At 36.5% G+C, this 26591-nt stretch overlaps 1 long non-coding RNA gene and 2 pseudogenes across 1 annotated transcript; 2 read left to right on the top strand and 1 right to left on the bottom strand.

Annotated features, from left to right (window-relative positions):
- The first annotated feature begins 1876 nt into the window (after positions 1 to 1876).
- LOC120164511 lies at positions 1877 to 18542 on the top strand (annotated as a pseudogene).
- A 2017-nt stretch (positions 18543 to 20559) lies between these two features.
- On the top strand, positions 20560 to 23614 carry LOC120164613 (annotated as a pseudogene).
- A 1120-nt stretch (positions 23615 to 24734) lies between these two features.
- On the bottom strand, positions 24735 to 26379 carry LOC120164531. The gene is made up of 2 exons (XR_005519743.1): positions 25330 to 26379; positions 24735 to 25245 (listed from the first exon to the last, which is right to left on the bottom strand). It is a non-coding gene; the product is annotated as an uncharacterized LOC120164531 (long non-coding RNA).
- Between the last annotated feature and the right edge of the window lie 212 nt (positions 26380 to 26591).

Raw genomic sequence — 26591 nt, 5'->3', positions numbered from 1 at the left:
TGGTAAAAAAACCGAATTCGACAATTTGAAAACTGAGTTACGAATTTGGCAAATTCGTGTTGCGAAATGTAAAATCTCGCCTTTTAAAAAAAAATCAAAGGACATAAAATGCACTGAAGTGGTTTTCAACCTGTGACATCCCAATTGTCAAGTCCACGTATGAATCACTCAGCTAAACCTACGCCTGTAAATGAATTGAACAAACATGAACGAGGATATGTTCATGTTCGTTCGTTCTTTCGTTTAACTTTAACCAAACAAATAAAATGTCGAAATGGTTTTTTCTTTAAGAGGCGAGATTTTACATTTCGCAACATGAATTTGTCAAATTCGCAACTCAGTTTTCAAATTTGCGAAATTCGCGTTTCGAAAATGAAATTCGCATTGCGATAGTTGTGTTTACCTATATCGGTAATTAGTGTTGCGATAGTTGTGTTTACCTATATCGCTAATACGATAGTTGTGTTTACCTATATCGGTAATTAATGTTTCGAAATTCGCGTCGCGAAAAATTTCATGTTCGCGTTGCGAATTTGGAAACTGTGTTGCGAAATAGGAGTTCGCGTTGCGATTTTGTTGGTTATTTTTGCAAATCCAAAAAAAATTGGTTAAAATCGTATATTATAAAGCATTTTCGGACACTGAAATTATTTTCTCTTTTAATTATGGTCGGCACTAGAGCTGAAAATTTGATGAATTTAATTAAAGAGTTGTTAATGATAAAAAAAATAGGAAAAAAAATAAGAAAAAGAAATAATGATAAAAGAAAATAGGAAAAAATTAGCTATAATTTTGTAATAAGATATGTATTCTATTAATTCTGTCATCACCGTTATCCTTTCAAAATTTCATTTCTTTAAAGTATAAATAAGTTCATTTTTTTAAAATTAAGTATAGTTTGTCCAACGAGATTAATTATGCTCTCATATCGACTTACATATATCCTAAATCAACTCTTAATTATTGATTTGAAATCTCGACTATTATAACTCTCTCCCTTGAAAAAATTTATCCTCGAAATCTACTTAACTCTAAGAGATGTGTACACTAAAGTCGTATAAATTCTCCTAGCTCCCAAGTAGCCTAATTCGCTCCATGATCTCTCCATAAATTTTGTTACTAGTACAAGTCTTTTGTTCATGAGTCCTTTCATACGAGTTAAGATCATCAAAGATTTTTTTCATGTGACATATGAGAATCTATCTCGATTTATCCAACCGAAATAAAATACGAAGTATTTGAACGATATATCCTTAGCATTGATACGTGAAACACATTATAAGTTTGCTACATTTTAGGCGATAGTACCAATAAGTAAGTTACCCGTCTAATTCTTTTCAAAATCTCGTATGATCCAATAAAATGTAAACTTAATTTTTCATTAGGTTCAAATTGCATAATTTTCTTTCAAAATGGCACTTTAAAAAATATTTCATTCCTTACCATAATCTTGATAAAATTTAGTACAGCATATAATAATAAAAAAAACAATAAATTACTTAAGCTTAACAATAAAATTTAATACGTACATCAAAGTTTATCATTTTTGTATTTATATATTTATTATTAAGGCTTGATAATATAATTTGAATTTTCATCACATTCATCAATAATATTTTTATAATTAAATATTATAATTTTATATTTTTATTAAATAAATAATATAATATTTTCAACAATGTAACGTATAATGCCAAGGAAATACATGAATACTAAAGGCGTACACAAGTTGAGGATCGACTTACAGGCTGTAGCCTAATGCGGAGCCCAAAGGAAAGAAAATAATTTTCAAACAGTGCTAATCACGTGCATAACACGTGGCATCACATTGCCTCCTAAAATCCCCAAAACTGGCGGGAATGTCACTCTTCTCAACTCGCAAACCCCCCACCCCCTAAATCCCTCCATTTCCCGTTGCTCTATTCACTCCAAAACGACACCAAAATCATGAACAAGGGAGGCAACCCAAGGAAGAGGCCACCACCGCCGTCTTCGCACCAGCCATCTCCGGCGACGAAGTACCAAGCGACTGCTCCAACGCCTCCGCCACCGTCGGCGGAAGAGGATTTCATTGATGAAGATGTCTTCCTTGACGAAACCCTTATGGGGGAAGAAGACGTGGAATCCCTAATTCTGCGCGACTTAGAGGAACGTGAAGCTCTCGCTTCTCGTCTTTCCAAGTGGGCGCGCCCTCCTCTCTCCGAGGCCTACGTGTCCCAGTCTCATAGCATTGGTAAGTTTAAAAAGCAAACATTTTGCTGTAAATTTTGGTTTTTAAGGTTGTTTTGGAAATTTTGAGCTGTTTCTTCTTTCCGTGGTGCTTTAGTTTTCCAGCAATTGGAGATTGATTACGTGATTGGAGAGAGTCATGGAGGTTTGCTGCCTGATTCTTCTGGTCCAGCCGCCATTATCAGAATTTTCGGGGTTACTGGAGAAGGTAGTTTTTCGTAAATCTTTTACGTGACATTAGCTTCTAAGAATACTAAAGACACACTGATATTATTGACCGTGTGTATTTTTTATTTAGTTTTAACGAAATCCCAAAGTGTAAATTTTTTGTCAATCTGATGAATTGCTTTTATCGGCTACTTATAGGACTCAGTGTTTGTTGTCTTGTTCATGGATTTGAGCCGTATTTCTACATTAACTGCCCACAAGGAATGGGTCCGGATGATATCTCCCATTTTCATCAAACCCTCGAGGTATTTGGTTTTACTACTTCCTCAGGTTACACATTCACCTCTTGTGAGTGGCTTCTTAATTGTTTCAGCTACATGACTACAGGCTAAGATGAAGGAGAAGAACAAAAACAGCAAAGTACCAAAGTTTGTTCGACGCATTGAATTGGTTCAGAAAAGGAGTATTATGTATTACCAACAACAAAAGTCTCAACCTTTTCTCAAGATTGTAGTGGCACTGCCAACTATGGTTGCTAGCTGCCGTGGTAAAATTCCTGATTCCTTTGAGTTTCCTTCACTTCATGAAATGCCTTACTGTAGTTGAAATTATTTTTAACTTGTTTTTTCTCTAGACGTGAGCTCTTTAATTTGTTCATAATTGAAGTCTAGAAAACTGCACAGTTCTTTTTATATCTCCAGGCTTGTTAATCGCCAATGATTTGCAGGCATTCTTGATAGAGGCATACAAATTGATGGCCTTGGTATGAAGAGCTTCATGACATATGAAAGCAATGTTCTTTTCGCACTGCGTTTCATGATAGATTGCAACATCGTTGGTGGTAATTGGATTGAGATACCGGCTGGTAAATATAAGAAGACAATGAGGAATATGTCCTACAGCCAATTGGAGTTTGATTGCTTGTAACCTCTTCTTTGGTCATTAAGTTCATTTCAACTGTTTCATTGTTGTGTCTGTTATCCTGGTTTAATTCTCTTCCCTTATTGTTCTTAGGTATTCAAATTTGATTAGCCATGCCCCAGAAGGGGAATTCTCAAAGATGGCTCCATTTCGCATATTGAGTTTTGATATAGAGTGTGCTGGCCGCAAAGGTCATTTTCCGGAGCCTACTCATGATCCTGTAATCCAGGTCTTGTTCCGCTGTTCAATTGACCCTTTTGATTTGAGGAAAATGTTATTAAATATTATGTTGATTCTTTGGATCCTGACTCATGTTGATGAAGGATTGATTGAAAACTATTTGATCATTTTCTTTCACTGGTTCTGAAGAATTTCTTTTGTTTCTTTCCAGATAGCAAATCTAGTTACTTTGCAAGGAGAAGATCAGCCATTCATTCGTAATGTTATGACCCTCAAGTCATGCTCCCCGATAGTTGGTGTTGATGTGATGTCTTTTGATACAGAAAAAGAAGTCTTTCTTGCTTGGAGGGTACTGGTTTTGTTCTTAAAACTTCTCTGTTTTACTTTAATACTTGGGCATAAAAAAGAAGGTATCCATTTGTGCATATTACTAAAATTCTCGATAAGCATTTCTTTTTTCTTATCTTAGTTGTTCTAAACATGTTCTAAACCTTTTAAGAGATTCATTAAGCAACTTCCCGGTTCACCCGTGTTCTACCTTTATGTTGTCTTCTTCTATTCCATTTGCTAAAATCATTTGTATTGAATTGAGAAACTTCCGGAAAATCGAAAACTTGAAAACACATGCTTTCTCAAGCCGAATATAAGGCTTTTCTGCAATTTACAAAGTGCCCTAAAGAACATAAAAAATTACCAGTAAGTCTAAGTTTACATCCAGCAACCTACTTTTCTGTCTCAGTGGCTGTTAAGCTAATATTATGATCAATTTCCATTTTACAAAACCGGTTCCTTGAATACCATAGGTTCACATTAGTCTTACATGAAAAGAAAATCTTTCTTTCACCACACCTTTTTTAAATAGGAAGGTTTTCCTTGCAGGAGTTTATTCGTGAAGTGGACCCTGATATTATAATTGGATATAACATTTGCAAGTTTGATTTGCCCTATCTCATTGAGGTAAATGAAAAACTAACTTCTGTTTTATTCTCCATGAATGTTGCTGCAGCAAAGGTTTCTATTTAGTTTATTATGTTGGGTTTCCTTTTATTTTTATAGGACTTGTGTGATTGAATCTTCCGTCATTTAATTTTCTGGTTAACAGAGAGCACAAACGTTGGGAATAGCAGAGTTTCCCATACTTGGCCGCATCAGAAATGGTAGGGTTCGTGTAAAAGATACAACATTTTCGTCAAGGTAAAGGATCTGTTGTTATTCTTATAATGCTACTGTAGGCTGTAGTTGGCCTGATTTTCTGCCTTCCATCTACCTATCTTATTACTTCATACTGCAATTGCAAAGAATATGATAATCTCCCTAAAAGTAGAAAACATGGATGACATGGTTATAGATTGACTTTTTCTCTCCTCATTGCCTTATTTATTTTGAAGATATCAATTTTATCCTTTCAAATTAGATTTTCTAATTACTGAATACTTTTCTGACGGCCAAGTTAGTTGCACCTGTTTCCTCGGCAGTGTTTAAACGTCTTGCCTTCTAAGGTGCTATTTCCTATAAGGTTATAACCTGAAAGGTCATATGAGGAGCTTAGCGTGAACCAATCTTGGATACTTCTAGCTTCTTCAATCTATATTGTGATTGAAATTCACTCCTAACTAATTTTCAGAGTGAGGTTATAACGAAGAAAACTTATGTTATCTGTAATTTCAACTGTTGAACAAAAGCTTTTAACTGAGCTGTTGTCATTTCATTTTATCATATTTCTGTCATATCATAAATAACCATTGTGGGTTTTCCCCCAGTGTCTGTTTCTGGGTTTTTGGTTGATTTAAGAGTTGCTTTACAAGTATATTTTCTGGCTATTGATGCTGACCTATTTTACAGACAGTATGGAACTAGAGAGAGCAAAGAAGTCACTGTGGAGGGGAGAGTTCAGTTTGATTTGCTCCAGGTTTTGTGCTTGCAGTTTTTCAACTTCATGAGTCTGTAATTTACATCTGACAGTTCAAATGACTCGTATTCACAATTTTTTTAACTTTGTTTCTTTTTGTTGTAGGCTATGCAACGGGATTACAAACTAAGTTCGTATTCATTGAATTCGGTTTCAGCACACTTTCTTTCTGAACAGGTTAGAATTTATCTTCTAAGATTATGAACTCCTTCCATAATTATGTCTTAATAGTTAAAATATGCTGTTAGTGTAGATTATAGATTCCCAAATATCTGTTAGTTAGTTAGTTTGAAATTCAAATTTAAATTTTTAAGTCTCATCTCTAAATCAGTTTTGTAGAGAGGTTTACTGTACTTGGGAGTGTTCTCTAGAGTTCTATAATTTAGAGAGAATTCTAGTTTTGTAAGTAAGTGAAAATAAAAATCAGAGAATTTCTGTCTCCTCTAAAACTCAACAGTTAGATTTCTTCTAGTGGTTTCTAGGGTTAATTTAAATATAAGGATTTTTTGGCAGATGTGTTACCTTTCAGCATTTGTGGTTTCTTTTGTTTATCATTCTTCTTTGAAAGCTGAACTCAAGTTTTGTGCTTGCATCGCTTTTTTGCAGAAAGAGGATGTTCATCATTCGATAATATCAGATCTTCAGAATGGAAATGCTGAGACCAGGAGGCGTCTTGCTGTCTATTGTTTGAAGGTGCATAGTTGGTTTCAGTCTAACTTTGCAATACTTGAGTGCACAAACAATTATGGTTGCAACAGATTCTATAGACTTTTCAGGTCCCATCAGGGATTGAGAGGCTAAAAGAAAATTGATTCTACCTTGTTCTTATATTGAGTAGAATTGTTTCCTTGACTTACACTTGATTGATGATTTTTAGCGATTGAAATGAAGTTTGATTTGTTCTTTGTCTACATGTGGTTTTCAACTCATTAATTGCCTGAGCCTCTTGAGGCATTTGTGATAGTTGGCTCCCCCTCCCATCTAGATGGTTTCACAAAAATAGTTCTGTGAAGACTTTGTTTGCACCATGCTTTTGCATTTTTTCATTTTTGATACAAGGGAGGCAATGCCTAGGGGATAGGAGAAGGGAAATTGCCATGGGCATCGGACCCCAGCCTTCTAGAAGTCAACCTCCTTAGTGAGGTGGTTGAACCATTTGGAGCTAAAGTATATTTACAATTATGACTGAATCAGTATACTTTTCTTGTATGGTTGCAGGATGCTTACCTTCCCAGAGGCTTTTGGATAAACTAATGTATGTTTACAATTATGTTGAGATGGCTCGTGTCACAGGTGTGCCTATCTCTTTTCTTCTTTCTAGAGGACAAAGTATCAAGGTTTGTAGAACTTTAAGTTTCTGTAGATGAATCAAATGATTAATAGATCAAATTTAAAATCTTTATTAATTTTTTCAGGTACTTTCTCAACTTCTTAGGAAATCTAAGCAGAAAAACCTTGTTATTCCAAATGTCAAACAGGCAGGATCTGAACAGGGAACATATGAAGGTGCAACTGTAAGTTCATTCTCAAATTTCTTACCCTTTTTATTGTTCGCTATATAAAACTACAGCTACCTCACTAAAGGATTCAACTGACATATATATTATGTGGATGAACTCTGTTTCAGGTGTTGGAAGCAAAGGCAGGATTCTATGAAAAGCCAATTGCAACACTGGATTTTGCATCTTTGTATCCGTCAATTATGATGGCATATAATCTATGCTATTGCACACTGGTAATTCTTCGAAGTAATTTTGTTTTTATTGTTTCATTCAGCTGTTATTTTATGTTATTTTAATTTATGTTCGTTTTACTTGGATCAATAATTTATTTTGTGAGACTTTTTGGCGGATTCTGATCTTGGACGGTCTTTTTGAAGGTAACTCCTGAAGATGTTCGTAAACTCAACCTCCCACCAGAATGTGTTAACAGAACTCCATCTGGTGAAACTTTTGTTAAACCAAATCTGCAGAAGGTTGTAATTATTTCTTCTATAAATAAGTGAACATTAGAGGTTTTATTTATTTCTTGTTGATCAATACCTATATTTTTAATTGATAAGAAGCATGAAAATCTTCAGGGGATACTTCCAGAAATATTGGAAGAGTTGTTAGCTGCTCGGAAACGAGCAAAAGCTGATTTGAAGGTGATTACAATAGTTTTATTTTAATTGTACAATTCTGCTTCCTGTTGCTATTGCTTCAATATTGTGCTATCAAAATACTAATTCTTTTCTTCTCTTTGATTGTTTCTTTGCCTCCATTCTTTTTACTCATTCTTTATACGAGTCTAGGAAGCAAAGGATCCACTTGAGAAAGCTGTTTTAGATGGCAGGCAGCTGGCCTTGAAGGTAGGATCATCACTTTTTTCTCCTTATCCATTTTCAAATGGTAATTATTGCATTCAGGAGTATAATTAAATGTTTCCTTATTTTCTTTTGATTGCTTTTGTATGATTTATTATTTGTTTCAGGTGAGTGCGAATTCTGTATATGGATTTACAGGAGCTACTGTTGGTCAGTTGCCATGTTTAGAGATTTCTTCGAGTGTTACAAGCTATGGTACGATAAAATGATCTTATTAACAGCATTGCTAGAAAATTTTACTTCTCTATAAATAATTTGAAATACATTATTCTAGTTTTGTTTGATCTAACATGTCGATTACCTTGTGAAGGTCGACAAATGATTGAGCATACCAAGAAACTTGTTGAAGATAAATTTACAGTGCTAGGAGGCTATGAACACAATGCTGAGGTAAGTCATCCCAAAAGCTTTAGCTATAATGTTTACTTTGACGGCTTACATGTAATGTCATGAACTTGATGTAATATACTAATCGAAATGAACTGAGATCGGGTTAAGCATTTGATTGAAGGTTTGCTGGAATCACAGGGGTTTCTTTTTTTATTTTTAAATTTATGATGTGTTTATAACATGGATCCTATTTCCTCTCCTATGTCAACTATTTCAGCTTTCCAAAGTTAAGGTTGCTTTGACCTAATGAACTAGTATTCTTCAAACATGAGTGAGAGAGTAAAAAACGTAGAGAGAGAAAGAGTGTTAGGACATTCTTCTGTTGGGGAGAGCTGGACGGTTTTCGTTGATAATCTTAGTAAGAGGATTTCAAGAGGAAAGTTAAGGGAAATATTTCATTATTATGGTCAAGTTGTGAGGATTTTCATTCCAAAGTTTACTCTGAAGCCAAGGTATACAAATTCTACCTTTGCGTTTGTTCAGTTTGCAAGTGAGGAAGAGAGAAGGAGGGCTATACACTCTGTAGATGGAACTTGGATTGACGGGAAAAGGGTTACAGTAGGGATAGAAAAATATCGAAAAAGTCGGGATGGAGAAGCTTCTGAAGGTAGGAATGAGAGGATCGGTTCAAAGGCATTAAGGGTGAAGAAAACAAAAGGACTGAATCATGTTGGATCTTTGGGTAATTTGAGGGATAGTAGATCATACAAGGAAGTGGTGGAAACGATTAATGGAAAGGAGAGTGAAAATGTTACTGAGGGAGTTAGAGACAGAACAATGAAGTCTGCAAATGGGTTAAGGAATGTTTGGGAGATGCACATTCCCAAGGAGGATTCGGACTGGGTTAAAAGGTCCTTTACAGGGGTAATCAAGGTTCCATTCGTGCAGGATTTTGTGCAGAAAGCTTTGAAGAAGGAAGGTATGCAGGTTAAAATAGCGAGATGGGGTTATACATGGAATGTCTGTGTCGTTACGTTTAATTCGATCGAAGAGTATTCTGAAGTATGGGCACAAAAACAGGAGGATCTGTTTTACTGGTTTGAATGGATGGCTCCATTGCTGAATGAAGAGGGAGTGCCATTGGCGTTCTTCCCGGTGGAATTAGTGGGGTTGCTGTTATTGTGCTGGAACGAGGAGTTTCTGGAGAAACTTGTTCAGAAATGGGGGAAATTCATTTGCATTAAAGAATCCTCAAAAAACAGATCAGACCTATCGTTAGCAAGAGTTTTGATTAGGGTGGCGAGTCCATTTGACGTCCCGGAATCGGTCACAGTTGGGTCTTACAGCAGATCATACAAAATCAAAGTCATATTGGGTTCGATTGATTCAAAATCGGAGTATTTCACAGGGGAGAAGGCTGGTGAAATTTCAAAATTTGGGAACAATGATAATGATTTTTCCGAGGAAGAGAGAAGCCGCCGACAGTCACTGGAGGAAGTTGACAATCACAAGAAATCTGAGGACTCTAGGCATAAGGTAGATGGGTGGCTTGATCAGGTTCAGAGTAGTTGGCTGAAAGAGGGGGACGAGGAGCAGTTTATTCTAGAAAAGTCAAATAATGATACCTATATTTTTGGGTTGTCAGATTTTCTTGGAAAAGGAAAATATCTAAAAGGGGATCACGTGGGTCTTGGGTTGAGGGAAGAAATGGGCCTTGATGTTCAAGCCCAAGAGGATGATAGTTGGAGTTCAATGTCAAATATGAAGACTTTGTGTTCTTCAAGGCCTGCGTATAATTTAAAGTGGATTGGTGAAGGGTCCAAAGGAAGATTTATTCCCCATTTAAACACGAATTTGAACAAGCCAAGGATTGAAGTGGAGGATGGGGTGGACTTGGACAAGGTGGTTAAGAATGTGGTAGATACAGAGGTGGAAAAGGAAGCTTTACCGGTTGAACTAGTTGGAATTCAGCCACTGGAAATTTCTAAGGGTTTGTTATCAAATGGTCTAAGGAGCTGGAGTCCTTTGTCCCATTTATCTAGAAGTTTGGCTATTAGAACCGTTTCGGTTGGAAGGAGGAATAAAGGTAATTGTAATAGAGTGTACAGAAGAACAAAAGCAAGAAAGGTTTGGTACAATCCGAGTAGAGAAGAAGGGCTGCTGCATTCAGTTGAGTTGATTGACCAAAATGGAAAAGCATCCAACCATATCGTGAACACTCATTCGGTTCCAATTTTAATGGAGGAAGGTAACATTTGTGTAGATGAGGAAGGTGGTTCTTCTCCAAAAGAAGATGATAGATTCCAGCATTCTGAGAGTGGAGAAGAGGTTCAAGCAGGTTGCTTATCTGGAGCAGGGGCAGGGAAACAGAGAAGGAGAAAGAGAAGGAGAGAGAGAAGGATTTTAATAAGGGAAGCATTGGATGTGGTTAGTTCTCCTACGGCCTACTCCCCTTCTTTCTCGTTGTTTTTGGATGAGGATTTGGCTACGTGGGAAGTTAGTAGGAATGCTGGGGATTTCCTTCAAGGAGGGGAAGAAGGCTTTTTTGGAAAAAATAGTAAATCTTGAGGAGGGTTTGGGGGATAGTAGGAATTTGCTGAAAGTAGCGGTCTGGGATTTGTTGCTACGTGGTTCAGAGGCTGTTGGGTTATTATTGTTTTGTTTTTATGACAGTTATCAATATTATTTCATGGAACATTAGGGGACTGGGGAAAAAGGAGAAATCCAGAGCAGTGTCCCGTTTGGTGAAAAAGAATAAGTCGTGCATCTTAATCATCCAAGAAACAAAGCTAGCTAATTGTTCTATGGCTCTTAGGAGAAGGATAGAGGGGAATTTTCTTAAGGGAGGAGTTTTTTCATCAGCTAATGAGACTGCAGGTGGACTGTTGGTACTGTGTAATGATAATGAATTTGAAGTTTCCGAAACTCATATAAGTGGCAGATTTATAGCTATATTTGGGAAGTTTAAGACTATGGAAGATGAGTGTGTGATTATAAATGTATATGGTCCGTCAATTGAATCAGAAAAGGAAGAATTTTTCAAGGAGTTGGTGGAGTTTGTTTTTGCTCAAACTATTTCAATTTGCATTGGGGGGGGACTTCAATTTGTATCTTGATCCGGCTGAGAAGTTGGGAAGGTCTCAAAATTAGCATTCTGTGGATATTCTTAGAAATTTCCTGCAGTTAACGAATCTAATTGATCTTCCTTTGGTGGGTGGAAGTTTTACTTGGTGTAATAACATAGAAGATTCAACTTGGGTCAGACTGGATAGGTTCTTAATTTCTGGGAATTTTCTTACCAGTTTTCCGAGGGTAGTGCAAAGACTGTTACCTAGGTCTCCATCTGATCACAATCCAGTTTCTTTGGAGGAATCGTCTGTGGAGTGGGGCCCTAAACCTTTTAAATTTTATAATTATCTATTAGAGGAAGAAGGTTTTGAGGACTTGGTTAAATCAACCATGGATGGCCTGAGGGAGAGGAACAAAAGAAGTGGCATCTTCAGTATTCTACAGGGAACTAAAAAATCAATTAGAATCTGGTCAAGCAGGAAATTTAATGGGATTTCTGAGTCGATTGAAGATTCTGAAAGGAAAATAAATGAGTTGGAATTTAAGGCGCAAGGTAGTAGTCTCTCTACTCAGGAATGGGAACAGGTCAAGCAACTTAGATAAGATCTATGGAGGTTATACAGGATTGAGGAAAGTATTTGGTTTCAAAGAGCTAGAACAAGATGGATTAAAGATGGGGATAGAAACACAAGATTTTTTCACTTGTGTGCTCTAAATAGAAGTAGAAGAAATGCCATTACTAGCTTGAAGATCAATGGAAGTGTTGTTTTAGATCCTATCTTGATTAAGACTCATATTTCATAGTTTTTCAAGACCGAGTATAATTCAATTTTGACAATGGAAGTGGAGGACTTACTTTTGGACTTTACAAAACTGTCACGGGATCAAGCATTTAAGTTAGGAGCAGTTTTCAGAACAGGAGATTTGGCAAGCAGTTGCTACTTCGGACAGCTTTAAATCTCCAGGACCGGACGGGTTCACAATGGGTTTTTTCAAGAAATGCTGGCCTGCATTAAAGGAGCATGTGTTGATTTTTTTTAAAGATTTCTATATTGGAAGGAAGTGGGAGCAAGGGGTAAATCACGCTTTTATTACTCTAATTCCGAAGAAATTAAATCCGGAAAATATAGAAGACTTTAGACCAATTAGCCTTGTGGGCAGTTTGTACAAGATTCTATCAAAAGTCTTATCTAAGAGACTAAGCTGCTGTGTTGGTGATGTCATTAGTCCTTCCCAATTCGCTTTTATACCAGGGAGACAGTTGTTGGATTGTGCCTTTATTGCTAATGAAGGGATCGACTATTGGAGAAAACAAGGGCTACAAGGGGTGGTACTAAAAGTTGACTTTCGGAGAGCCTACGATTCTGTTGAATGGCCTATTCTACTTAGAGCAATGAAGGAGATGGGATTTGGTATGAAATGGTGCTCATGGATCTCATAGTGTCTTTCCTCAGCTTCTATTTCGGTTCTTGTAAATGGCTCCCCCTCGGATGAGTTTTCTATGGCTAAAGGGGTTAGACAAGGATGTAGTCTCTCGCCGCTTTTATTTAATATAGTAGGGGAGCTGCTGCATTTGATGCTTTCTAAAGCAGTGGATAAAGGTCTGTTCCAAGGTTTTGTTATTGGGAATTCTGAAAATTCATTTCGGCTATCACATCTTCAATTTGCTGACGATCTCATCATTTTTTGTCAAGCTTCACTTACCCAGATTAAAAACGTTAAAAGAATTTTGAGGATTTTCAGTATAATGGCGGGGTTGCATTTAAATTTAGCGAAGAGTAAACTTTTTGGGATTAACGTTGATGAGGAAATCCTGTCTGATTGGGCGTTGGAAGTGGGTTGTTCAGTTGATCGTTTTCCAATAGAATATTTGGGACTCCCCATCGGTGCTAGGAAGAATTCGGAAGCTTTATGGGAGCTAGTCGTTAAAAAATTTAATTCTAAACTAGCCGGGTGGAAAGCTTCTTCTCTTTCTTTGGCTGGTCGGACAGTCCTATTGAAGTCTGTGTTATCTTCCCTGCCCATATTTTTCTTATCGTTTTTTAAATTGCCTTGCAAAATAGGCAAGAAGTTAAATTCTTTAATGGCTAAATTTTTATGGGGTGACAACGAGGATAAGAGGAAGATTCATTGGGTTAATTGGAGTTCAGTTTGCAAACCTATGAGCAGTGGTGGCCTTGGAGTTCTTGATTTGAATCTTACGAATCGAGAACTATTGGGGAAATGGGTGTGGAAGTTCGCAAATGAAAAGAATTCCGTATGGAAAAGAATGATATGTAGCAAGCACAAGATCGGTTGCAACTCGATGTCTATCAACAAGATTATTTCACCTAGATCTTCTTGGATTTTGAGAAGTATTGGCAATAATTTTTGGAAGAATGATTTGGTGGGTTTATGTCTTAGATCAAATTCGAAGCTGCAAGTTGGTAATGGAAAGTCTATTTTATTTTGGATTGATCCGTGGATGGATGAGGTTCCTCTAAAAAATCTTTTCCCTAGAATCTATGCATTATCTCCTAACAAATGGGGCAAGGTTGCTGAATTTGGCAGTCATGAATCAAATTGTTGGGTGTGGAATGTTTGCACTAGGAGGAATTTGTCTGACTGGGAGTTAGATCAATGGATGGATTTGATGTTGAAATTGAAGGATATAGAAATTTCAGATTCTGTAGAGGATAGTCTCTCGTGGTCAGCTAGTGGGGACGGATTATTTTCGGTCAAATCTTGCAGGAATGCGCTCGGGTTGGAAGTTGGGAACAAGGATCTGTGGTCAAAGGGGGTGTGGTTGGGACTGTCCCCACCAAGGGTTGAAGCCTTTCTTTGACAGTTAGCCCATCAGAAAGTGGCAGTAAAAGTGGAGTTGGTTAACAGAGGAATGTCCTTGGGGGAAGATATCTTTTGCCCATTTTGTAAGAAGCATGAGGAATCAGTGCAGCATTTGTTTATTACGTGTAATGTAGTTTGAGAATTATGGAATAAGGTAATAATCTTTTGGGATTTATCTGTAGTTTTACCTATGGACCCTCCTTCTTTACTTATCTCGTGGGGGAATTTGAGGGTGAATTCATTGATTTGGAAGTTTATCCCGGGAGTAATTTTTTGGTCTATTTGGAAAGCAAGGAATGAGATTGTGTTTGAAGGATTATCTCTTGATAGGACTTCTCTGTTATTCATTGTAAGATTTAGGCTATCTAAGTGGTGTAAAGCCAAGTATCCTAAAATTCCTATACAGGAGGATTTGCTCATTGGGGATCCTTCACTTGCAGATGGAACTTCGGTTTTGAATTAAAGGATTGCTCTGTGCTTTGCTGGCTACCCCCTGTTGATTTTTTGAAGATGAACGTCGATGGAGCTGTAAGGTTAAGTGACTCGGTTGGTGGTATTGGAGGTATCCTTAGGGATTGGAATAGTTGCACTCTGTTGACTTTTTCAGAGAATATAGGTCAAGGTTCCCCACCAGTTGCTGAGTTAAAGGCTATTAAAAGAGGCATTGAAATCTTTTTGGCATCACGATGGTTTTCTATCACTAGGCTGATTGTTGAGAGTGATTGCAAGTCAGCAGTGGAGTGGGTGGCGCCTGTTTTCTTATTGCCTCTAGTTAAAGAAATTCTATCACTCTTCTCTGGAAAGGTGTTAATTAGGTTGATTCCAAGGGCTTGTGATGGGGAGGCAGATAGTTTAGCAAAGATGGGGATTGGTTGATTGTAAGACTATAGATACTTGTTATTTTCCTTCCCAGTCAGTTGGTTTCTCAAGTAGGTGGAGTTATTAAGTTTTATGTCGGTATTTCTAGTGTAATTGTTAAGTTTTATGTAATTTTGGTTCAGCAATAAATCGAGGCACTCTTTTCCTCCCTCCAATAGTGGATCCTTTCTGTTGGGAAAGGGCTATCTATGAGGAAGGTTTTTAATGAGGCCTTCTATTCCTATCAAAAAAAGTTAAGGTTGCTTTGCCTTACCTGATTTTTGGATGTTCCACACTCTCTCCTTGGCAAGGAGATTAGAATGAAACAATATTTGGGCCTGCATGTGTGTATTTATTGTTGCTTAATATTATTGTTTTGGATATTGTGGCAGAAATTGTACTAACGATAATATTTCATAATCAGGTTATATACGGGGACACAGATTCAGTTATGGTACAATTTGGGGTGTCTGATGTAGAAGCAGCAATGAACTTGGGGAGAGAAGCTGCAGAACACATCAGTGAAACCTTTACAAAAGTAAGAATTCTTTTTAGTAAATAGAATCTCATCTTTTTTTAGTTGAAGTCCACCTGGGCTGGCCAAGTGTCCTGCATCTGTCGGAGCCTTAATTTGTTACAGTGTAAAAAATTCTGGTCATCTGTTATCTTGAATTTTGATGTAAACTTGGAGTTTACCTTTCAGACCATGGATGCTACAAATATCATTCAATGAAATATCAAATTATCACTTGAAAAGTTTTTTTTTTTTTGCGTTTATCAACCTCTATTTTACTTATTGGCTGTTTTTCTTTTTTCCCTCTTTCTATACTGGCTTGATGTTTTTAGCCCATCAAACTAGAGTTCGAGAAGGTTTATTATCCCTACCTATTGATTAGCAAGAAAAGATATGCTGGTTTATTTTGGACAAATTCAAAAAAGTATGACAAAATGGACACTAAAGGTAAACAAGATATTTCTCAACCATGTGAGCTTCTGAAAGTTCATTGAACTTGAATGCTTATTCATCTTTCATTCATGAACAGGCATTGAAACAGTTCGAAGAGACAATTGTTTATTGGTCAAAAACCTTGTAAATGAATGCCTGCACAAAATATTGATCGATAGAGATATTCCTGGTGCAGTTCACTATGTTAAGAACACCATTTCAGATCTTCTCATGAACCGAATGGATTTGTCACTTTTGGTTATTACTAAGGTGAGAAAAATATCCTTGTTTGATGGTGCTTTAGTCATTGTGAAGTTTTTGTAATGCTTGGTGTAACTCTGTGTCAGTCTTTGTTTTAGCTTCATTCCTGCTCCTATGTACAGGGTCTGACAAAAACTGGAGAGGATTATGAGGTAAAAGCTGCTCATGTTGAACTTGCTGAACGTATGCGCAAGGTTTGTATTATGCTTTTTCTTGTTATATTTCAGCATGATAAATATAATATATGTTTGAGAAACCTCATTATATTACATAGATATGATGGTGGCATTGTTTTCTAAATGACTTATTTAATTTCTGTAGATACTTTGTTAAACAGTAAAAGACTGCATGCACTTAATTTAAATTTTATGCTGCGTTTGCATGTCATCATTTATTGCTAGATAATTGTTGGAAGACTGGTGCCATTTTCGTTTTCTAAATGAGAAAATGTTCTGTTGCCTTTACTAGATGCCATTAGTAGTGGCTTCCTTGTAAGGCCTCCCATTTGATATCTTCTATAAATGCTCTGATTGATTTTAGAGCATTAGGATGAACTTTTTGTCTATAATTGACAGCGGGATGCTGCTACTGCTCCAAATGTTGGGGATCGGGTGCCTTATGTAATTGTAAAAGCTGTAAAAGGTGCCAAGGTGATCTTCTTGGTGATATTTTCATAAAAAAAAACTCTCTTCTATTGCAAATGATTGTATTATTAATATCAAATGCTGTCTAATTCAGGCATATGAGAGGTCAGAGGACCCAATCTATGTGCTAGAAAATAACATCCCCATAGATCCTCAATATTACCTTGAAAATCAAATTAGCAAGGTTAGTTAATGGTCTGATAGTTTCCATTTTAGTTTATAATAAGTTTCCCATGTTTTAACAATTCTATTAATATACCAGCCACTTTTAAGAATTTTTGAGCCCATTTTAAAGAATGCCAGCAAGGAACTTCTCCATGGAAGTCACACAAGATCCATTTCCATATCAACTCCGTCAAATGGTGGAATAATGAAATTTGCAAAGAAACAACTTAGTTGTATTGGCTGCAAAGCGCTAATTAGGTATGAATCTACTTGCTTGTATGTTTTATATATAATGTATTAGTAACATTTAGCATTTTTTGGAAATAAATTGAGGGTTCTTCATGACATAATCTTTGCTCTGTAGTCTGTACTATTTCTCAAGGCAACCAAAGTAGTATCAATTCTCATGACTTTGTGCTTCATAATTCAGGTTTCCTATGCTATCTTCATTGAATTCCTGAATGCTCAGAAATATTGTATCTTCTGAGAGAAATAGATTTTGCTTTCAATGTTGAAATGCTTTCTAACAGACTTTCCCTTTGTCCCCCCCCCCCCAATAAAACTACTCTACGTTAGTTTGGCCACATTGTTTTGATCTCTCCACACATGCATACATATTTCTCCTCTGAAACTTAATTGAACCAAGAACAGCCTTCAGAGAGGTCTGCAAGTAGAAATTGTGTATTGGTAGATACATAGGTGTGTGTAGAATTATCTGCATGAACTTTATAGAGGCCCTGCATATTGATTACAGCACAGGCATGCAAAATTTGCAAACGCATGGTATATCTTTCATGTATAAATAACATTTGTGTTTTACCCTCAGCAATGCGGATCAAACACTCTGTTCACACTGCAAGGGAAGAGAGGCAGAACTTTATTATAAAACAGTTTCTCAAGGTGTTCACATCTTCCCTTACTGTTTTATCCTATGCACAGTAACAATTTTTAGCACTGGAGCAACCAAAGGTCTTTCAATGTTATGTTGCATGAAACTGCAGTGTCAGATCTGGAAGAGCTTTTCGGGAGGCTATGGACACAGTGCCAAGAGTGTCAAGGTTCTCTTCACCAGGATGTGCTCTGCACTAGGTTTTACTCTCTCTTTATTTAATGTTGATATACAACTATGTAGAACAATGCAGATTACGTGCTTTGTTTGGAAAAGAAAGGGAATGACAGGTTGCTCGACTAAGTGTGACGGCATTATTGCTTTGTTCTTTCTTCTTTATTTTAGTTCTGAACTATGTTTTATCAATGTTTGCAGTCGAGATTGTCCAATATTTTACCGGAGGAAGAAAGCACAGAAAGATATGGTAGAAGCCAAGCGGCAGTTGGACCGGTGGAACTTCTAAATATTTTCAGTTTTCAGCTGTCCCATGAATGCATTTTCTGCCATCAACGAGCCTTTGAAAAGCCGTGCATGATTTCTCCGGTATCCCTTGTGTTCTAAACCAAAGTTTGAAGAGAGAGAGTAGAAACCACGAGGAAGATGGAAAGTCTGGGCATCAAAGCTGTAGCAGTAGTGATTCTTCAATGCTAAACAGAAGCTTTCTGTTCCTCGAGGGCTTTTATACTTTTGTAGGTTTTGGCTTGTAAAATGTTTGAGCAATGTAAGCTTTTTGACACAGTGGGCATACTATACTGGTCCATGTAATGCTAATACATGCTATATCCACCATCTTTTCCATATTTCAGTAAATAATAAAACTACTTTAGTTACATCGATTAAGATGGTCGTTAGGCAATACTGTTACCTGTCGTATTCCCATACAGAATTTGAAATTCATTAATTAGGGGAATGCTTTCCATAGAGAATGTTCTTCTCGCGGCTTTTTCCATCTGATCGAACCTTTTTATTTTCGCAGACATTTCCTTTCAGTTTGAGCTCACAATTCTGGATCAGGATGGACGAGACGGATGCCCGGCGACGGCTTATTGAAGATGAAACCAAGAGATTCTTCGTTTGCTTCTTAGACCCGTAGGCTTAGGGGCCAATTTTCGGGCTATTCCTCAATCATATTTTCTTCGATAAGATTAGAGATGCACATAATCCGGATTTCAATTCGATCCGGATCAGATAAAAATCGATCCGGTTTTTTCTCCCAACCCAAAAACCGGATTTTAAAAAACCCGGTTCGGATCTTAACCGGTTTGGAGGGTCGGATGGTGTAACCGGTGTAACCGGTTTCGGTTTGTAAAAAACCGGTTTTTAAAAAAACCGAATTTTTTCGGTTAAAAAACCGGTTTTTAATCCGGTAAAAAAACCGGTCGTTCAATTTTTTCTCAAATCGGTTATACTATCCGGTTTTTAAATATCCGATCCGGTTTAAAAAAAACCGGTTTTTTCAAAATCCGGTTTCGGATATTTTTTACCCAAAATCGGATATTCGGATTTTTTGTACATCTCTGGATAAGATCAATGAGAGATTTTCGTTTTTTTTAACGAAAGGTAAGAATGATTTTTACCTGAAAGATGGATTTGGGGGGGAAATTCAGAAATGAGATCCATAATGATTTAGAAGATGAACTCAAATTTGAGACAGAAATCAATTTCTTCTTCTAACGTTACTTCACGAGACCAGTCCCTTCGCAACTATATACAGAACTTGACAAGTATTATTTATAAGGGTAAAGTATATAAATCGTCCTCTGACTATTATGTATTGTTTTGTTAAGTCTTTCAATTATTAAAAGTTACAAAATGATATTTTAACTATAAGATGTTGCTTTATTGAGTCCCCAACTATTAAAAGTTACAAAATAATCCCTCGATTATTCGATAAATTATTTTATGGTATCGGTTCACTACGTCATCCATGGTCCTAGTGAATGAGAGTCGTAAATTTTAAAATAACTTCCGAATAACTGTCTATTCTTTATTTACATAGGAAATAAGTGGAGATTCACCTTGGAAAAAAATGAGATAGGAAATTATTATTGGTTGAGACCACGAATGACGTGGTGAGTCGGGACCATTTACTAATTTTTTTGACCATTTATATGTTTTAAATTAGTCTTTTTTTTAAAAAAAAAAATTTAACAATAGTTCGAGCTGAACGTTAACTGTTGACTGAGATATGATAAAATATGATCTCATAATCTCAAACGATTATCATATCCCAACCATCATGTTAACGTCTAGCTCATAATGTCTTTAATTTTTAACAGAAAATGATAAATTTAGAATATATAAATAATCAAATAATTATTTCATAACTTTTAATAATCGAAATTACAACAAAATAGTATACTATAATCGAAAAATTATTTTATAAATTTAAATAATCAAATTACTCAACAAATTAACATTTGTGAATATTTATAATGGAAGCTAATGACCGGCCAACACTGTCGTTACAAAAATTAACCCATCAAGATCAACGGTTTTGATTTTCTAATCAGACATCACCTACCCTCCAAAAACAAAAGTAAAACGTAGTGATTATCAAATTTAAATTCTTGAATGCCCCTTCTCATCCTCTTTTTCACCAAATCTTGAGAAAAGAAAAGGAAATGCATCAAAGCCCCATCTCTGTTTCTCTTCATGCTCTTCAGATCTCAACTTTGTCTCTCCCTTGAAATTCTCTCCTTGATTTCTCAAATCTCTTTCTTCATCATTTTTTTTTCTTTCAATGTATGCAAAATCCCGTCCTTTTTTTTGTCCCTTTCATTACATGGAAGTGTATAACAATCCTCAAAGCGTTCCAGTCTTTATAAACGCCATTTCCTCAAAATTCCTTCTTTTTCTTCTTCTTGTTTAATCTGTGAAATCCCATCTCCCCCTCCCCTTTGTTCAATCTTTGAAGTCTCTTTTCTTCGAGAACCCTTTTTTTCCTTCTCACTATTGAAAATGAGTAATTCTCAAGCACTCAAATCAACAAAAAAGAAAAGGATTTTAACCTCACTTTCCAAGCTCTCTGATCGAGATACTTACCAAGTTGCTGTTGAAGATCTTGAAAAGACCATCCAATCTCTTTCCCCTGACTCCCTTCCAATGATCCAAAACAAGCTGTAAAGAAAGAATCTTTGATTCTTCAAATGATCCAAAACAAGCTGTGAAGAAAGAATCTTTGAGGTTACTTTCAATGCTATGTAATTGCCATGGTGAGTTGGCAGCTTCCCATTTGACTAAAATCATTGCCCACATTGTTAAAAGGCTGAAAGATGCTGACTCTGGGGTGAAAGATGCTTGTCGGGATTCGAGAGTGGCGCTTTCAGGGCAGTATTTGAAAGGGGAGAGAGGAAGGAATATGGTGGGGTTGTTTGTTAAGCCATTGTTTGAAGCAATGGGAGAGCAGAACAAAGGGTTACAATCTGGAGCAGCGACGTGTATGGCTAAGATGGTGGAATGTGCATCTGATCGTCCTTTGGCTGCTTTTCAGAAATTGTGTCAAAGGATCTGCAAGCTGTTGAATAATCAGAATTTTGTGGCTAAGGCTTCTCTTTTGTCAGTAGTGGCAAGTTTGTCACAGGTTTGTATGATGCTGTTCTTTTTAGCTTGATTCTAACCATTTACATTGTTTAATTCATAGGGATGTAGATGATTAATAGGAACAAATTGAAGTTCTGAAAAATTATGCTGACCTTGTTGCAGGTGGGAGCAATTCCACCTCAAAGCTTGGAAGCTTTGCTGCTAAGCATCCATGAAGGCAGCTGCTGATGCTTTAAGTTCCTTGGCACTGCACTCAAGCAACTTGATTGCAGATAGAGTGACTTCGATGATAACAGTACTCGAGAGTTGCCGCTTTGATAGGGTAGCTTTCTAGAGCCATTTCTCTTTCATATAATTCTTTTTTCCCTAAAAGAAATGTATGGTTTGATTATTAAATTTTGATGCTTTTGGACATGACTGGTCGAAGACCATCTACTTTCTTTTCTTTTAATGAGCTGATCTGGTCTTTGATTATTCTGTTGTAATGTTTAATCATTTGTTAAACAGATGAAACCTGTAAGAGATAGCATGACTGAAGCATTGCAATTATGGAAGAACATTGCAGGAGAAGGGGAAGAAGGGGCTGTAGATGGCCAGAAAGCCTTGTCTCGTGGTAAGCATGTTAGTTATGTGCTCTTAAGTTTTACGGGTTGTCCTTCTGATGTGTAGACTATTTCTCTTATTGGATTAAATTTGTTCCAATTAATGCTGTAGATGATGACAATGCTCAATCAGCTGAATCATCAGAAAAGAATGACTCTGAATATCCAAGTGCGGATGATAAACATACAGTTACGTCAGTTTCTGCTTCCGAAGGCAAAGGTGGAAGTATTACTGACAAATCAGTTGTAATTTTAAAGAAGAAAGCACCTGCATTAATAGACAGAGAGTTGAATCCAGAATTCTTTCAGAAACTCGAAACAAGGGGTTCCAATGATTTGCCGGTTGAAGTAGTTTTTCCTCGTAGATATCTTAATTCTTCAAACTTGAAGAGTGAGGTAGAGTCCAAAAGAAATGATCCAGACACAAAAGGGAGGTTGAGTGGAGTGGGAAACAGTCAGACAGACGATTCTCATCTTCCAGCAGTAAAAACAGTAACAAAGAGAGAGGAGCTGCTGCTATGCGGGATAAATGGCCGGAAGAGAAGGTAAATGGAAACAACCTAAGAAAAAGAGCAACCAATGCTGATGAGATGAAAATCAAGGGGAGCCATCTAGAAATCGTTTGGGTTTCTTGAAAGTGGATGGACAGTCTGAAGGGATCAGCAGCAAAGGAAGTTGGTTAGCTGTCCAGAAGCAGTTAGTGCAGCTGGAGAGACAGCAAGCGCATCTCATGAACATGTTGCAGGTATTTCTCGATTAAGCATTTATATACACTTCCAGATAGTGCTCTCTCGATTTGTAAGATTCCTTCTTATGTTGCAGGATTTTATGGGTGGTTTTCATGATAGCATGGTAACTTTGGAGGACAGAGTTAGGGTTCTTGAGAGAACTGTTGAAGACATGGCTAGGGACTTATCGATATCATCAGGCAGGAGAGGTGGTAGCTTTTCGTCAGCATTTGAAGGATCTTACAATAGACCTTTAGGGAAGTATAATGGTTTTTCCGACACTGGTTCCAAATTCAGCGGGCGAATTCCATTTGGTGAAAGATTTGCCCAGTATGATGGAATTGGTCCAAGTGTGAGGGGGAGGGGACCTACTTGGAGATCTGAAATGCCTGATGATTGGGATTTCCCTGCATTTGGTGCTTCCAGAAATGGGCAAGTTGTATCAAGAAGAGCCCCAGGTAGCAGTAACCAGGATAGTAGATCACCTAAATCGGAACATGAGAGTTATCCGTTTGGTGTCAGGAGAGGTTGGGATAAAGGTCCTGGGCTTGCGAGGCTCGGTGAAGGGCCTTCTGCTCGATGTGTCTGGCAAGCATCAAAGGATGAAGCTACCTTGGAAGCAATTCGTGTAGCTGGGGAGGATGCTGTAACATCCCAATCAGGACGTGTTCCAGAATTGGCTGCTGAAGCTGTTGTTGATGATAACGTTGGACCAGAGCGAGATCCTATCTGGACTTCTTGGAGCAATGCAATGCATGTCCTTCAAGTAGGTGATATGGATTCTGCCTATGCCGAAGTTCCTCTACCGGGGATGATCTCTTGCTCATAAAGCTAATGGATAGATCAGGCCCTATGATTGACCAACTATCAAATGAGATTGCAAATGAAGCCTTGCAGACTATTGTTCAATTTCTTATGGAGCAAGATTTTGTTGACATTTGTCTATCCTGGATTCAACAGATATGGATTCTTCATCTTTGATCCCTTTACTTCAAGTTGCTCTATTTAGACATTTTTCTTTTGTAAGTTCCCAATTAATTTCTGTTTCTGCTTTAAATTTTCACAGGAGATGATAAACGAACAGTAGTACAAACTTTCGATATCACTAACTATTTCTTGTCTTTGCCTATCATCGGAAAACTAGAGAAGGAGAGAACATTTTTTCAAGAATAGTGCATTTAGAGCAAAAGCTAGATTTATATCATTCGGGTCGAATTATTCAAATTTCTATTTAAATTTAATCATAAATATTTATGATACTATTTGATTCACAATTTAAACATTTATATATATATATATATATACATATATTATACAAAATTGTTGGACTCGACTTAAACTTGAAAACTAATATACTAATTACTAAAAATTTCAAGTTACTCGAGTTATTTGAGTATTATTTTGTAATTTGAGCCGAGTTTATAATTATTTGAGTTCTATTTTTAGGGGTGTATATGCACTGAACTTGAACAAACAAGGTTGTTTTCGTGTTCATCAATTTATTTTTAAAGGTGTCAATGTCCGATTCAAATTCATTTAAGATTTTAATATCATGTTCGAATTCGTTTATTATTATTGAAAGTGTTTGTATTTATTTATATGTTCATGTACATGTTCATTTATATGCTTGTAAACATGTTTAGTGTTCGAAAAAATGTTCATTTGCAAAATGATAAAATTGCTTAAAATCTTTGAGCTTCATAGTAATTTAAACTCCATATTTCTCCATTTGTTTAATTTAGTTCATACATTCATCAATATTTATAATGTAAAAGCATAAAAGGTTACTAAGCTTCTAAACGAGCCTTAAACAAACTTGTTTGTGAACATTAACTGACCAAAAACACATTCATTTGTGTTCATTTGTTTATTAAATGAACATAAAAAAATTCATACTCGTTTATTTAACTAAAAAAACGAACATAAATGAATATTACACGATGATTTACAAATAATTAACCAAACACTCTATTCATTTACACCCGTATGTTATAAACATTTAACTCCCCCTATTTTCAGGGTCTGCGATAAATTTTGGAACTAAAATAGCTGGAGGGTATTCTGTATGGTTTGTATTTGAACTATAATTATATGAAAGAAATGGAAAAAGATGAAGGGTGTTATTTGAAATGGACCGATACCACAAACATCAAAGTTGCAGCACAATCCTGCAATTACTGCAAGAAACTAAGGCTAAGCCTGTCAACAGCTGCATAGTATTAAACTGTGAAGGTTACAAGCTTTCAACTTGCTTTCTGGCTTCAAGTTAGGCCATTACACTAAGATACCTATCCAGTATTGACCATGTATAAATATGATCCTGCTTTGTCGCCTGAGGGTTGTCCATGGACTTTCCTGGTGATGATGATGATGCATTTTACAATGCTTCAATCATTCTCAGAATGTTTTCCTTGTAGGCTTGCTTGCCTCTTCCAATAGGATGGCTATCACACAAATTCCAGGAGAAGAAACGGTTCACATTATTGCACACACCGATGATCCATTGCGAGTTGGCACATAGACGATGGCAAACAGGACTGCTTCTAAAGGATGGCCCTGCGGTTTGAACCTCGTTGCATCGCCTCCATCTGTGATACCTAAATTGTATTCTACTGTGGCAATTTGTCAAAATATTTCAGCACACCTAAAGGAAAATGAAGTCACAGAAGCCAGTCATACTTATTACAATCTTATACATTTTCACCAGATTCTTGATCCAAGCAAAATGTTCATCTTGTTCTAAGTTGGCAGAGTTGCTTCATTAAAATTCAGCCAATTTTGGCAGCAGTCGAGCACAATTGAGTAACCTCTGTTTCACCATGCACAAAACCTGTCATTTCCCCAACCTGTTTGCAGAACAGGTAACATTACGCTAATTAGACCTCAGATGATGATCAGCCAACAGTTGATGACACCAAAATACTATAAAATAAATCTCCAGTTAACACTGATAAAAAAGCATCCAACAATGAGCAATGGCATAGCTCAGTTCCATTAAACATGCATCCCTCAGCATCTATATATCATCAACCGATCCGTAGACCGATCTGGCACTAATTTTAACAATGCATATTCATCATCATCAGGATGCAAAACAGTAGGATAAAACCAGCAGGCCTCATTGCTAACATTATTAAAACATAGAATTGCATACAAGATGCAAATCTGATTAATGTTAACAAAAGATGTATTCAAAGATGAACAATACAAAAAAATTTCCTTTTGCATCCCTCAATATCATGTATTTATCGTCAACAGATCATTAATCAATCAGTCACTACTTTTAACAATGCATGTCATCATCATCGGGATGCAGTATAGTAGAGCTAAAAGCCTCAAAGAAATCACCCCACCAATAATCTACAAAAAAAATTTACAACAAAAGACTAGATGAAATTTGAAAAATATATTATATCCCTCAGGATTAGATATTCTTCGTATTGAAATCAGGCCTATCAACTTTTTAAATAAAATAAAAAGATCATCATAGGGATTATAAAATTGACCATAATTACATAATGAAACCTATAAAGGAAGAAAAACATTTTTTTATTGGAACTGCATATTTAATTAAAAAAACGAGAATCTTTCGATCAAAAAAAAAGAGAGCAAAACCCAGAAATAAAAACCATCATGGGCATCCATCGGGTGCCTCAGACTATTATCATCAACAAAATCATGCTATTTTTGGAGAATTATACTTCAAAATGAAGAAAAAACAAACAGAATTTTGAGCCTGTTGAAGAACTTGGTAAGACTCTGATTTGGGAATGAAGAGTGGCCCTCAAGACTTCTAGTTAATTTATAGGACGAGATGACAAGTGGGAATTGCCTGGATTGTCCTCCATATATGATAAAATTACCATAGATAAAGCTTTAGATATTTTCTGATGCAATGGGCTGGTTATGGGTTTTGAGCCCAGGTAAAAAAGGTTTGCTTTCCCAAACGTCAAAGATA

This window comes from Hibiscus syriacus, unplaced genomic scaffold (assembly GCF_006381635.1).
Source record: "Hibiscus syriacus cultivar Baekdansim isolate YM2019G1 unplaced genomic scaffold, ASM638163v2 tig00111540_pilon, whole genome shotgun sequence".
Taxonomy (NCBI): Eukaryota; Viridiplantae; Streptophyta; class Magnoliopsida; order Malvales; family Malvaceae; genus Hibiscus; species Hibiscus syriacus.
The sequence above is the reverse complement of the archived record's forward strand: the minus strand, read 5'-3'. Positions and strand labels throughout refer to the sequence as shown.